The sequence below is a fragment of the Schistocerca americana genome, chromosome 10, assembly GCF_021461395.2.
Source record: "Schistocerca americana isolate TAMUIC-IGC-003095 chromosome 10, iqSchAmer2.1, whole genome shotgun sequence".
Taxonomy (NCBI): Eukaryota; Metazoa; Arthropoda; class Insecta; order Orthoptera; family Acrididae; genus Schistocerca; species Schistocerca americana.
The window spans coordinates 106,293,191-106,305,516 of NC_060128.1; the positions used below are offsets into that span (position 1 = coordinate 106,293,191).

General features: G+C 47.2%; 1 protein-coding gene across 1 annotated transcript in view; it reads left to right on the forward strand.

Annotated features, from left to right (window-relative positions):
* The window catches only part of LOC124552280 (tyrosine-protein kinase Fer-like), a 118,869-nt gene that overhangs the window by 69,215 nt on the left and 37,328 nt on the right, over positions 1 to 12,326 (forward strand). The window lies entirely within an intron of this gene.

The following is a 12,326-nucleotide window of genomic DNA, read 5'->3' on the forward strand; positions in this document are numbered from 1 at the left end:
TTGTTTTCATTTCTGTGAGACGTCTATGTGATATCTTGCCTGCTCTCGCCATTCATCATATTTACTTGCGTCGATAACGTCTTCTAACCACGTGGCTCATATTCTATAACCAGTGTAGAGTGTGACAACTGGCAAGATTACAGAACGAGAACAAACATATCAATGACTAGGCTCACAGTTCATAACGTTCTGAATAAATAAATAAATTGCGCGCGGGAGTTTCGAACACAGCTCGCTCGCGTGGTAGTCCAACGCCCTGGCCACTTAATCACTTCTTATTCGTGGACTGTTCTCTGTTTCAATTTTGCTTCTTTTTCAGTGTTCAGACCACCTTCTTCCTGTTCTCATGTTTTACCTGTGTTCAGATTTTCAATGGCTATCCCTTGGGCCATATTCTCAATAAATCTGGCTGCTGTAGTACTGTTTGGTATTCTCTGCAATAAACTGTCCCTGTTAAAGCATATCGATAAAACAGATTTCGAACTAGAGTAATTTGGGAGCTCTCTATCGATTGGGCGCGTAAAATTGCACTTCAAAAATCGGTTTGTGTAGCGGGAAACAAACCGACACTTTCCCACGGGAGTGGGCGGGGAATGAAAGACGCGATGAGTGGTATTTTACTGCTCGTTCGAGTCGATTCCAGCTAAACGTTGCAAAAACGAAACTGCAAATATCTGAGCGAAACACCAGTGGAAAATGCCCCTGATGGTTCTTAAGGTGAGACACCTGGCCTAATCCATCCGAAACCTTCCAGCATCTCCGCGCCGATTCCACGTATCCAGTCCTCTTTCGTGATTCTTAATCGATTGAAGTTTTCTCCGTGGCTTTCCTTGTCATTCCTTCCTCGAGTCCATGTTCTGCAGCTACTTCATGTTCTCCTCCTTTCCCTACTACCGAATTCGAGCCCCTCACCGCAGTTACATTTCTGTCTCTCTCAACGATCTGAATAACTTCTTTTATCTCATTACGCATTGTTTAAATCCCTTCGTCACCTCTGATATTACTAGGCAGGTAGACGTCTACCACAATGATTGGCGATGGCCTTGTTGCTGCCCCTCCTTTGAAAACGCTAATGACGTTTTAATAATTGAGTAGAGTATGTGATCTCAGTATAACTGACTGGTGGGGAAACTGTTACTAATGAATACCTACCGCATAAGAAATAATGTACCATGACCATAGAAAACTGCATTTATGTTCTGATAATTGCTACAGTCATAAAAAGAAGTTTTGCATCACCCTGGTTCCCAGAACTCCTGAAGACAGACGTTGACTGTGGATATTGTATCACACACACAGTCCCTTTGGCTGTTCACAGATGTTGCTAACCCCACCCAAAGATGTAAACAACCATGCATGAGCAGGGCCTGTTAGACGGAGCGGGTTCCGACAGCCGATCATTTCCAGTCATTCCACCAGGAATGAGGTACACGGATCGTATTGTCTGTAGTTCAACCTTGCCTAACCCCTCAATACCGCGGTTCGATCGGGTCCGCATTGTTACTTTGTGCCAGGAAGGGATCTCCACAAGGTTAGTGTCCAGGCGTCTCGGAGTGAACAAAAGCGATGTTGTTCGGACATGGAGGAGATACAGAGAGACAGGAACTGTCGATGACATGCCTCGCTGTGGTGTGCGTACTGTAAGACCTTCGGTACACACACCATCAGATTATTAGACTTGTCGCTCTAACGAAGTAGGCGAGTGTCAGCAATATGTCTCGTGGTCTTATCGTGGCGTGTTTATCTTATGCCGTTAGGTCAGATGATAGAAATGCCACTTGCACACTTAGAGTAGCAGATTGACGGTGACCAACTTTAAACAGAACTTGATTAATTTTCACACACATTTATTAAAATAATAACAAGCATAAAAATTACTTAACTTGGTTCTGGATGCTATTTACAATTGACAATCTGAAGTTCCTTTGGTATTGGTACGTTAATCTCATTCTCACATATATATCTGATACTTGACAAAAGTGTCTATACATTTATGTTCATAGCTATGTACAGGAATATGGTAATCTTATTAGGCGCAGACTGAAACTTGACTATAGACTGGTGCAGACAAATGTAGAACTCATACAGACTGGTACAGACTAATGCTGACTAATCGGAGGTCTGTACACTCGTTATAATACCTCGCGTGTTCATGTATCACTGCGCGAGTGTGATCCGCGAGGAGAAAATGTTCTACGTAAGCAGCAATCTCATTGGCGACTTTACATATTAATACGCGGATTGGCGGAAGCAGAATTTGGTCCGTCTCTATGGCAGCGCCATCTCGTAAAGCGGAGATGGATGAGCGCTTCGCCTGCACTGTTGTGCTTAGCGGGGCGCGCTCTAGTGGGAAAGTTGGGTATGTGCTGACTATGCGGAACTATGTACACAACACTCGCTCAGGCCGCCCAAGGGGTACTACTGCAGAGGATGACAGCTACCTATGGATTGTGGCTCAGAGAACCCTGACAGCAACCCCACCATGTTGAATAATCCTTTTCGTGCAGCCAAAGGACGTCGTGTTAGGACTCAAACTGGGCGCAGTAGGCTGCGTGATGCGCAACTTCATTGTCGACGTCCATGGCGAGGTCCATCCTTCCAACCACGGTACCATGCAGCGCGGTAGAGATGAGCCCAACAACATGCCGAATGGACCGCTCAGGATTGGCATCACATTCTCTTCACCAAAGTGTGTTGCATATGCCCTCAACCAGACAATGGTCGGAGACGTGTTTGGAGGCAACCTGGTCAGGCTGAAGCGAGTGCAGCAAAGTGGAGGTTCCCTGATATTTTGGGGCCGACGTACGCCGCTGGTGGTGGAAGGCGCCGTAACGGCTGCACGATACATGACTGCCATCCTCCGACCAATAGTGCAACCATATCGGCAGCATATTGGCGAGACATTCGTCTTCATGGACGACAATCCGCGCCCCCACCGTGGACATCTTGTGAATGACTTCCTTCAGGATAATGACATCGCTCGACTAGAGTGGCCAGCATGTTCTCCAGACATGGACCCTATCGAACATGCCTGGGTTAGATTGAAAAGGGCTGTTTATGGACGACGTGACCCACCAACCACTCTGAGGAATCAACGCCGCATCGCCATTGAGGAGTGGGACAATCTGGACCAACAGTGCCCTGATGAGCTTGTGGATAGTATGCCACGACGAATACAAGCATGCGTCAATGCAAGAAGAGGTGCTACTGGGTATTAGAGGTACCGGTGTTCAGCAAACTGGACCACAATCTGTGAAGGTCTCGCTGTATGATGGTACAACATGCAATGTGTGGTTTTCACGAGCAATAAAAAGGTCGGAAATGATGTTTATGTTGATCTCTATTCCAATTTTCTGTACAGGTTCCGGAGCTCTCGAAACCGAGGTCATGCAAAACGAGGTCATTAGAGACGGAGCACAAGCTCGGATTAGGGAAGGATGGGGAAGGAAATCGGCCGTGCCCTTTCAAAGGAACCATCCCGGCATCTGCCTGAAACGATTTAGGGAAATCACGGAAAACCTAGATCAGGATGGCTGGAGACGGGATTGAACCGTCGTCCTCCCGAATGCGAGTCCAGTGTGCTAACCACTGCGCCACCTCGCTCGGTAACTGTTTTGATGTATGTATATTAAATGCTATTATGAGACTCATAGGTACTTGTTCTTCTTGAGAGATCATGTTTCCAACTGTAGTCGGCTACATAATGAGACAGAGAACAATTAAAGACGGAATTTCATCGAATATGTCGACGATGAAGTAAGAAATAAATGAAATGATCGCGTGGAACTGATGGCTAGAAGGCCTCGTTTGGGGAAGTTCGGCCGCACAGTCGCTAGTCTTACTTTTGGCGACGCCACACTGCACACATTGCGTGTCGGTGATGACGCAACGATGATGAGAACAGTACAGTCCACGAGCAGAGAAAAGCTCCAACGCGGCTGGGAATCGAAATCGGTCCTGCGGCGTGGTAGGCAAACACGTCACCACTCAGCTAAGCAGGCGGACTCTGAAACAAGAAAACACGAATAACGGAATATGTAAAAGAACATACCATAAAGAAAATAGAAAGTTGCTATATCTTCACTTAACTTCGTCTTTCTTTCATGTAATACCATGGTGTAGTTAATCACATGCACTGACACGCTTTCAACAGTCATAAGATTTTCATGATTTAGGGTCTGCCGCCAATTTACGCAAAATTCAGATATCTTTTATAAATCGGCTTGCAATTTGGTTTCATCTTCTGATGAGTCCGCACGATGTTATTTGTAATAATTTGCGTTTTTTTTTTCCTTATAGTTCAATATCTGTCACCTTGTAAGTTGTAAAGAAGCAAACCTACATTCATGACACTTGCAGTCTTACGGAAAGTTTGTGTTGATGTTGAGTGGAATACACTCTTTGAACTTATGAAAGTCGGTGGAGTATAACCCAGAGTGCGAAAGTTTATTTACAACTTGTACGCAACCAGACGGTAGTTATAAGAGTTGATGGGCTAGAAAAGGTAACGAATGTTTGAGAACAGGGTGAGACAGTGTTGTAGCTTACCCCCAATGTTATTCAATCCGTACATCGAACAAGCAGTAAAGGAAACCGAAGAAAAAGTAAGAGAAGGAATTAAAGTTGTGAGAGAACAAAAAAAAAAACTTTTAGGGTTACGAAGGACATTGTAATTCCGTCAGGGATGGGAAAGGACTTGGAAGAGCAGCTGAAAGGAATGAATAGCATCCAGAAAAGAGGATATAGTATGAACATCAAAAAAGCAAAACATGGGCAATGGCTTGGTTCAAATGGCTCTGACCACTATGGGACTTAACTGAGGTCATCAATCCCCTAGAACTTAGAAGTACTTAAACCTAACTAACCTAAGGACATCACACATATCCATGCCCGAGGCAGGATTCAAACCTGCGACCGTAGCGGTCGCACGGTTCCAGACTGTAGCGCCTAGAACCGTTCGGCCATGGGCAATGGAATGAAATGGAATTGAACTAGGCAGTGCTGTGGGAACAAGATTAAGATATGAGATATTAAAAGTAGTAGATAAGTTTGGCTATTATTTGCTGGAGTCTAGTTGAATTAAAGCAGGCAATGGTGTGGGAATTCGATTATGAAAAAAAGTCGATGAGCTGTTCTATTAGTGCTGGACTGTTGTTGAATTAAAGCAAGTGACGATATGGGAACTTTTTTAGGAGATCAGACACTAAAAATTGTATATGAGTTGTGCTAGTAGTGCTGTAGCGTAGTGAAATAAAGCAGGAAGTTCTGCAGGAATTAGTTTTGAAAATGAGGCAGTAAGAGTATGAAATGAATTTTGCTATTAATACACCAAAATAACTGATGATGTCCGAAGGAGAGAGGATGTGAACTGCAGTATGGCTATAGCAAGAACAGCACTTCTCAAAAACAGAAATTTGTTAAGGTATAATACAGATTCAAGAGTTAGGAAGTCTTTCCTGAACGTATTTGGAGTTTTTGTATGGAGGTGAAATGTGGACGATAAACAGTTCAGACAAGAAGAGAATAGAAGCTTTTGCAATGTGAGACTACACAAGATTGGCTGAGCAGTAGATTGTTAGATCGTATAACTGGTGTAAGTTGGAAAGATTCCATAACTGATGTATACTGATCAGCCAGAGCATTATGGCCAGCGACCTACTACCGGTATGAACCCGTCCAGGCCATAGCAGCGTCACCTGGCGTGGAATGACTGTTAGTCAGGCACATGCACGGTGCGTGTAGTATTAGAGAGCATGCTGTCCGTGTGAACAATGGGGAAAGCGCTCGACCTATCTCAGTGGCAGATTGTGTTGGCCCAGAGACTCGGCACGAGCATTTCGGAAACTGCACGACTTGTCGGGTGTTCGAGGAGTTATGTGCTGACTGTCTTCAAACAATGTGAAGCCATGTCCAGACATCGTGGGTTTGGGTGGCTGCCCCTTATTACAGATGTTGGACACTGAATAAACTGGTAGAACAGGACAGCCGGCGAACTGTGCCGGAACTAACATCAGACTTTAATGCTGGGCAGAATACAAGTGTGTCTGAATAAATAGTGCACTGTAGGGTTAAGGGGGGGTAGGAAGTCAAACGGACCGACTTGGAGCAGGAGAGACAACACAGGACATTTTAGTTTCCACTGTCTATACTTTTACGAATCAATTCATAAAACTTTGTCAGCATGACCAGGAAGGAGTAAGGATTCACAATCATAGCAGTGTGTTGTGTACATAGTTCCGCGTAGTCAGCGCGTACACAACTTTCCCAATAGATTGCGCCCCGCTAAGCACAACAGCGCAGGCGCAGTGCTCGTCCGTCTCCGCACTACGAGATGGCGCTGCCATAAAGACGGACTAAATTCTGCTTCTGCCAATCCGCGTATTAATATATAACACAGCCAATGAGATCGCTGCTAACTGAACGCTCGAGGTATTATAACAAGTGTACAGACCTCCGACTACTTCACCATCTATGGCCGTCCTATCACCCTCACTCCCACCCTTAAGTACCTTGGCGTCACCCTCGACCGTCGCCTCTCCTGGACTCCCCACCTCCGGACAATCCAAGCCAAGGCACGCTCCCAATTCAGTCTCCTCAAGCTCCTCTCCAGCCGTACGTGGGGTCTGGACCCCTCCACCATCCTCCACACCTATAAATCCCTCATCCGCCCTATCCTTTGTTATGCCCATCCGGCTTGGATCTCCGCCCCACCTACCTTTTATAAATCCCTCCAAATCCTTGAACGTCATGCTCTCTGCCTCGCCTATCGCATCAATCTCCCCTCCCCCATGCGGATCCTGTACGACCTCATCCCCTTCCCCCATCTCCTCCTTTTCCTTGAAAGGATACGGATCCTGTACACCTCCCGCAAACTCGATCCTCCTCACCCGCTCGTCTCCCCGATCCTCTCCGACCCCTGCCCGCTTTCGCACGTCCCACCCGGTCTCCATCTCTCCACTCTCCTTACTAAGGCGGCTTCCGCCAGTTCCCCCTCCCTGATGATGCCCTCCTCCCCTCCATCTACCCCTCCTACCAACTTTGATCCTCCCGCCCTCCTCCTGTGCTTGCTCCTCTGGGCACCCTACTTCCCTTCTCTCCCTTTTACCTCCCTCCTCCTTTTCTCCCCCCTCCTCCCCCAGGTCTCCCCTCCCCTGCCCCTCTCCTCCTGCCCCCGTTTCCTCAGCCATTGGCATCCTTTTTCTCCCCTCTCCCCCACCTCACCCCTGTTCCCCTCTTGGCAGGTCACCAGACTCGCACACGCTAAGTGGACATTCGCGCGCCGGAGATCACCGCCATCAGTGTTTCGTGTGTGCCGTCATGTTTAGTGTTCAGTGTTCACAGTCACACTCCATCGTTCACCAGTGCCATCGTCTTCTTCAGTGTTTGTGTGTCGTATCAACAGTTTGCAGTGTGGATTATCGTCGAGTGTGAACGGCTCCGTGTTTGTCTCTATGTGTCTACTGTTTTATTGCCCACCGTTCTGTAACTTATGTGTCTTCTCCGTGTTTCTTCTCTTTGTGTATCCTCTGGCTGAAGAGCGGCGTAGAATGCTGCTGACAGCCTGCCTGTTGTACAGGTTTAAAATAACAATAAAGAAAAAAAAACTCCGATTAGTCAGTCTGCATCACTGCATTAGTCTGCATTTGTCTGTGCCAGTCTATAGTCAAGTTTCAGTCTGTGCCTAATAAGATTATCACATTCCTGTACATAGCCATGAAGATAAATGTATAGACACTGTGTCAAGTATCAGAGATATGTGAGAATACGATTAATGTACCAAGACCAAAGGAACTTCAGATTGTCAATTGTAAATAGCATCCAGAACCAAGTTAAGTTATTTTTATGCTTGTTGTTATTTTAATAAATGTGTTTGAAAATTAATCAAGTTCTGTTAAAAGTTGGTCACCGTCAATTTGCTACTCTAAGCGTGCAAGTGGCATTTCTATCGTCTGACCTAACGGCAGAAGATAAACACGCCACGATAAGACCATGAGACGTATTGCTGACACTCGCCTACTTCGTTAGAGCGACAAGTCAAATAATCTGATGGTGTGTGTCCCGAAGGTCTTACAGTACGCACACCACACAGTGGAAGTTAAAAAAAAAAATAACAAAATGAATTTTTTTACATATGCAAAAAAATGGTTCAAATGGCTCTGAGCGCTATGGGACCTCACTTCTGAGGTCATCAGTCGCCTAGAACTTAGAACTACTTAAACCTAACTAACCTAAGGACATCACACACATCCATGCCCGAGGCAGGATTCGAACCTGCGACCGTAGCGGTCGCGTGGTTCCAGACTGTAGCACCTAGAACCGCTCGGCCACCCCGGCCGAATTACATGTGAAAGTTCATCATTTTTGTCACTTCTATTGGCTGTGTTTGTTGCTATATTTACACGTTTCTTCATAAGTAAGAGAGATTCTTCGATGAATTTTGCACAGCATACAAACCATACTTACAGGTGTATGAAACTCTAGAAATTATCTAATTTATGAAAAAATGAGTGTGCTGTTATATTTTAAACTTCATGTTTAGAAAAAATTCAAATTTTGTAGTTAATTATCTCAATTTTTACCACAATTTTTAATAGATTTGGAAAATTCTAGAGTTTGATACACCTGTAAGTACGGTTTGTATGTTGTGCAAAATTCATCGAAGAATCTCCCTTACTTATGAAGAAAAGTTTAGCAACAAATGGAGCCAATGGTAAGCGAAAAAAAGGTGAAATACAAATGTCAAAAAAATAAATTATTTTCTTATAAAACTTCCTGACAGATTAAAACTGTGTGCCGGACCGAGACTCGAACTCGGGACCTTTGCCTTTCGCGGGCAAGTGCTCTATTGCTGAGCCACCCAAGCACGACTCACGCCCCGTCTTCACAGCTTTACTTCTGCCAGTACCTCGTCTCCTACCTTCCAGACTTTACAGATGCTCTCCCGCGAACCTTGCAGAACTAGCACTCCTGAAAGAAAGGATATTGCGGAGACATGGCTTAGCCACAGCCTGGGGGATGTTTCTAGAATAGCTATGAGGACGGGCCGTGAGTCGTGCTTGGGTAGCTCAGCGGTAGAGCACTTGCCCGCGAAAGGCAAAGGTCGCGAGTTCGAGTCTCGGTCCTGACCAATTTTTATGAATTTATTTTTAAAAGTATAGACAGTGGAAATTAAAATATCCTGTGGTGTCTCTCCTGCTCCAAGTCGTCCCGTTTGACGTCCTGCCCCCCTTAAGTTTAGTTTATTCCAGATAATGTTAATTCGTGACGGTGTAAGTCAAAATAATGATGGGATTAGTAGTAATCCTATAAATGTTATAGTCCTAAAGACGGACCTCCTCAGCCGACGACCAAGAGATCGGCAGCTATGACTGAAATTGGTACGTGACCATCGATACTGGACGTTGACGCAGTGACAGAGTGTTGCACGATCTGATGAATTCCGATACCTTCTTCATCATGCTGATGAGAGGGCACGAATCCGTCATCTTACAGCGCAACAGCAGCTCCATGACACCTGTATTGTGGGATGGAGACAACCTGGTGGCAGCTCCATTATGCCCTGGGGAACATGCACGTTAGCATCTGTGGTATAGTCAATGCCCACACCGTGGCGCCTGCAGCTGTGTGGCCGTGGTCCTTACGTCATACAGCCAACGGCCGGCACGCCCCGCTTATGCGCAGCTCTGCGCAGCTGTACAGCGCATGCGTGGGCCTCATGCACTGAGTGCCTCCACCCTGTCATGGCAACCTCGGCCGGCGTCCCCCTAAGAGATCGTCACGTGAGGCTGCGCCGCCAATCATTACAGGACACGACAGGTGGACTCGGTTACGGCGGGCATATTCCTCCGCCACTCGCCCTATATAGCCGCATGCGCCGCCACTCCTGGATCCTTCCAGGAGATCATTGTAGGCAACAACCCCTTCATTCCGCCTCTTCGATTTCTACATCACCATCTATGGCAATCCTATCGCCCTCACCCCCACCCTAAAGTACCTTGGTGTCACCCTTGACCGTCGCCTCTCCTGGACCCCCCACCTCTGGGCGATCCAAGCCAAGGCATGCTCCTGACTCTCCTCAAGCTCCTTTCTGGCCGTACTTGGGGTCTGGACCCCTCCACCACCCTCCATACCTATAAATCCCTCGTTTGCCCTATCCTTTGCGACGCCCACCCTGCCTGGATCTCTGCTCCCCCTACCTTTTACAAATCCCTTCAGATCCTTGAACGCCATGCTCTTCGCCTCACCTATCGCATCCGTCTCCCCCACGCGGATCCTGTAGGACCTAATTCCCTTCCCCCACCACCTTCTTTTCCTCGAACGGATACGGATCCTCTACACCTCCCATAAACTCGATCCTCCTCACCCGCAGGTTTCTCCCATCCTCTCCTGCCCTGTCCGATGCCGCGCCTGTACTTCCAAGTCCCACCCTCTCCCAAGGTGGCTTCCGCCAGCTCCCCCTCCCTAATGATGCCCTCCTCCCCTCCATCTACCCCTCCGACCAACTTTGATCCTCCCTCCCTCTTCCTGTGTTTGTTCCTATGGGCACCCTCTCTCCCTTCTCTCCCCCTTCGCTCCCTCCTCCCTTTCTCCCCACTCCTCCCCTGGGCTTCCCCTACCCCCATACTTCCATTCCTCCTATCCTCTCCTCTGCCATTGACATCTTTGCTCTCCTCTCCCCCTCCCCCTTCTCGCCAGACTCGCACACATTATGTGGACATTCGTGCGCCGGAGATCATCGCCATCCGTTTCTCGTGTGTGAGCCATCGTGTTTGTGTTTAGTGTTCGCCATCACGCATTAACGTTCACCTGCGCCGTCGATATCATCAGTGCTTGTGCACCGTGCCGACGGGTTTTCGTGTGTTTCTCGTCGAGTGTGAACGGCTTCCTGTTTTTTGTATTCTGTGTCTACCGTTTTTTGCCCTCCAATTTGTTCAATCTCTTATGTGTCTTCTTTATGTTTTCTCATTGTTAACTCTGAGGCTGAAGAGCAGCGTAAGATGCTGCTGCGAGCCTACCTGATGTACAGGTGTTGAAATAACAATAAAAGGAAAAAAAAGCACGCCTGGCAGTCACGTGTTGGGCTACCTACCTGCTACTTCGACGTCGCACCCAGGAACGACGCTACACTGTGCTACGACTGTTTACCATACCGGACTTGGACTCTGCAGCCCAGTTGCTGCTCTTGATCAAGCACCAAGTGGTGTTAGTATTGTGGAACTGTTGGCAATAAACAGAATTTGGAAATCACGCCAATCGTTATTTGTTGTTTCTCCAGTTATGGATACAACAGCAGCTGTGGGTCCAGTGAAGCTCTTGCAAGCCGCCACGATGGTCAAGGAGTTGTGTACACTGGTTGCAGGCCAACACATCTGGGATGTGACTGGACTTGACGTCACAGCTCACCACCACCTCCAGAGAATTCATGGAAATTACACTACTGGCCATTAAAATTGCTACACCACGAAGATGACGTGCTACAGACGCGAAATTTAACCAACAGGAAGAAGATGCTGTGATATGCAAATAATTAGCTTTTCAGAGCATTCACAGAAGGTTGCCGCTGGTGGTGACACCTACAACGTGCTGACACGAGAAAAGTTTCCAATCACTTTCTCATACACAATCAGCAGTTGACCGGCGTTGCGTGGTGAACGTTGTTGTGATGCCTCGTGTAAGGAGGAGAAATGCGTACCATCACTTTTCCGACTTTGATAAAGGTCGGATTGTAGCCTATCGCGATTGCGGTTTATCGTATCGCGACATTTCTGCTCGCGTTGGTCGAGAGCCAATGACTGTTAGCAGAATATGGAATCGGTGGGTTCAGGAGGGTAATACAGAACGCCGTGCTGGATCCCAACGGCCTTGTATCACTAGCAGTCGAGATGACAGGCATCTTATCCCCATGGCTGTAACGGATCGTGCAGCCACGTCTCGATCCCTGAGTCAACAGATGGGGACGTTTGCAAGGCAACAACCATCTGCACGAACAGTTCGACTACATGTGCAGCAGCACGGACTATCAGCTCAGAGACCACGGCTGCAGTTACCCTTGACGCTGCATCACAGACAGGAGCGCCTGCGATGCTATACTCAACGACGAACCTGAGTGCAAGAATGGCAAAACGTCATTTTTTCGGATGAATCCAAGTTCTGTTTGCAGCATCATGATGGTCGCATCCGTGTTTGGCGACATCTCGGCGAACGCACATTGGAAGCGTGTATTCGTCATCGCCATACTGGCGTATCACCCAGCGTGATGATATCGGGTGCCATTGGTTACACATATCAATCACCTCTTGTTCGCATTCACGGTACTTTGAACAGTG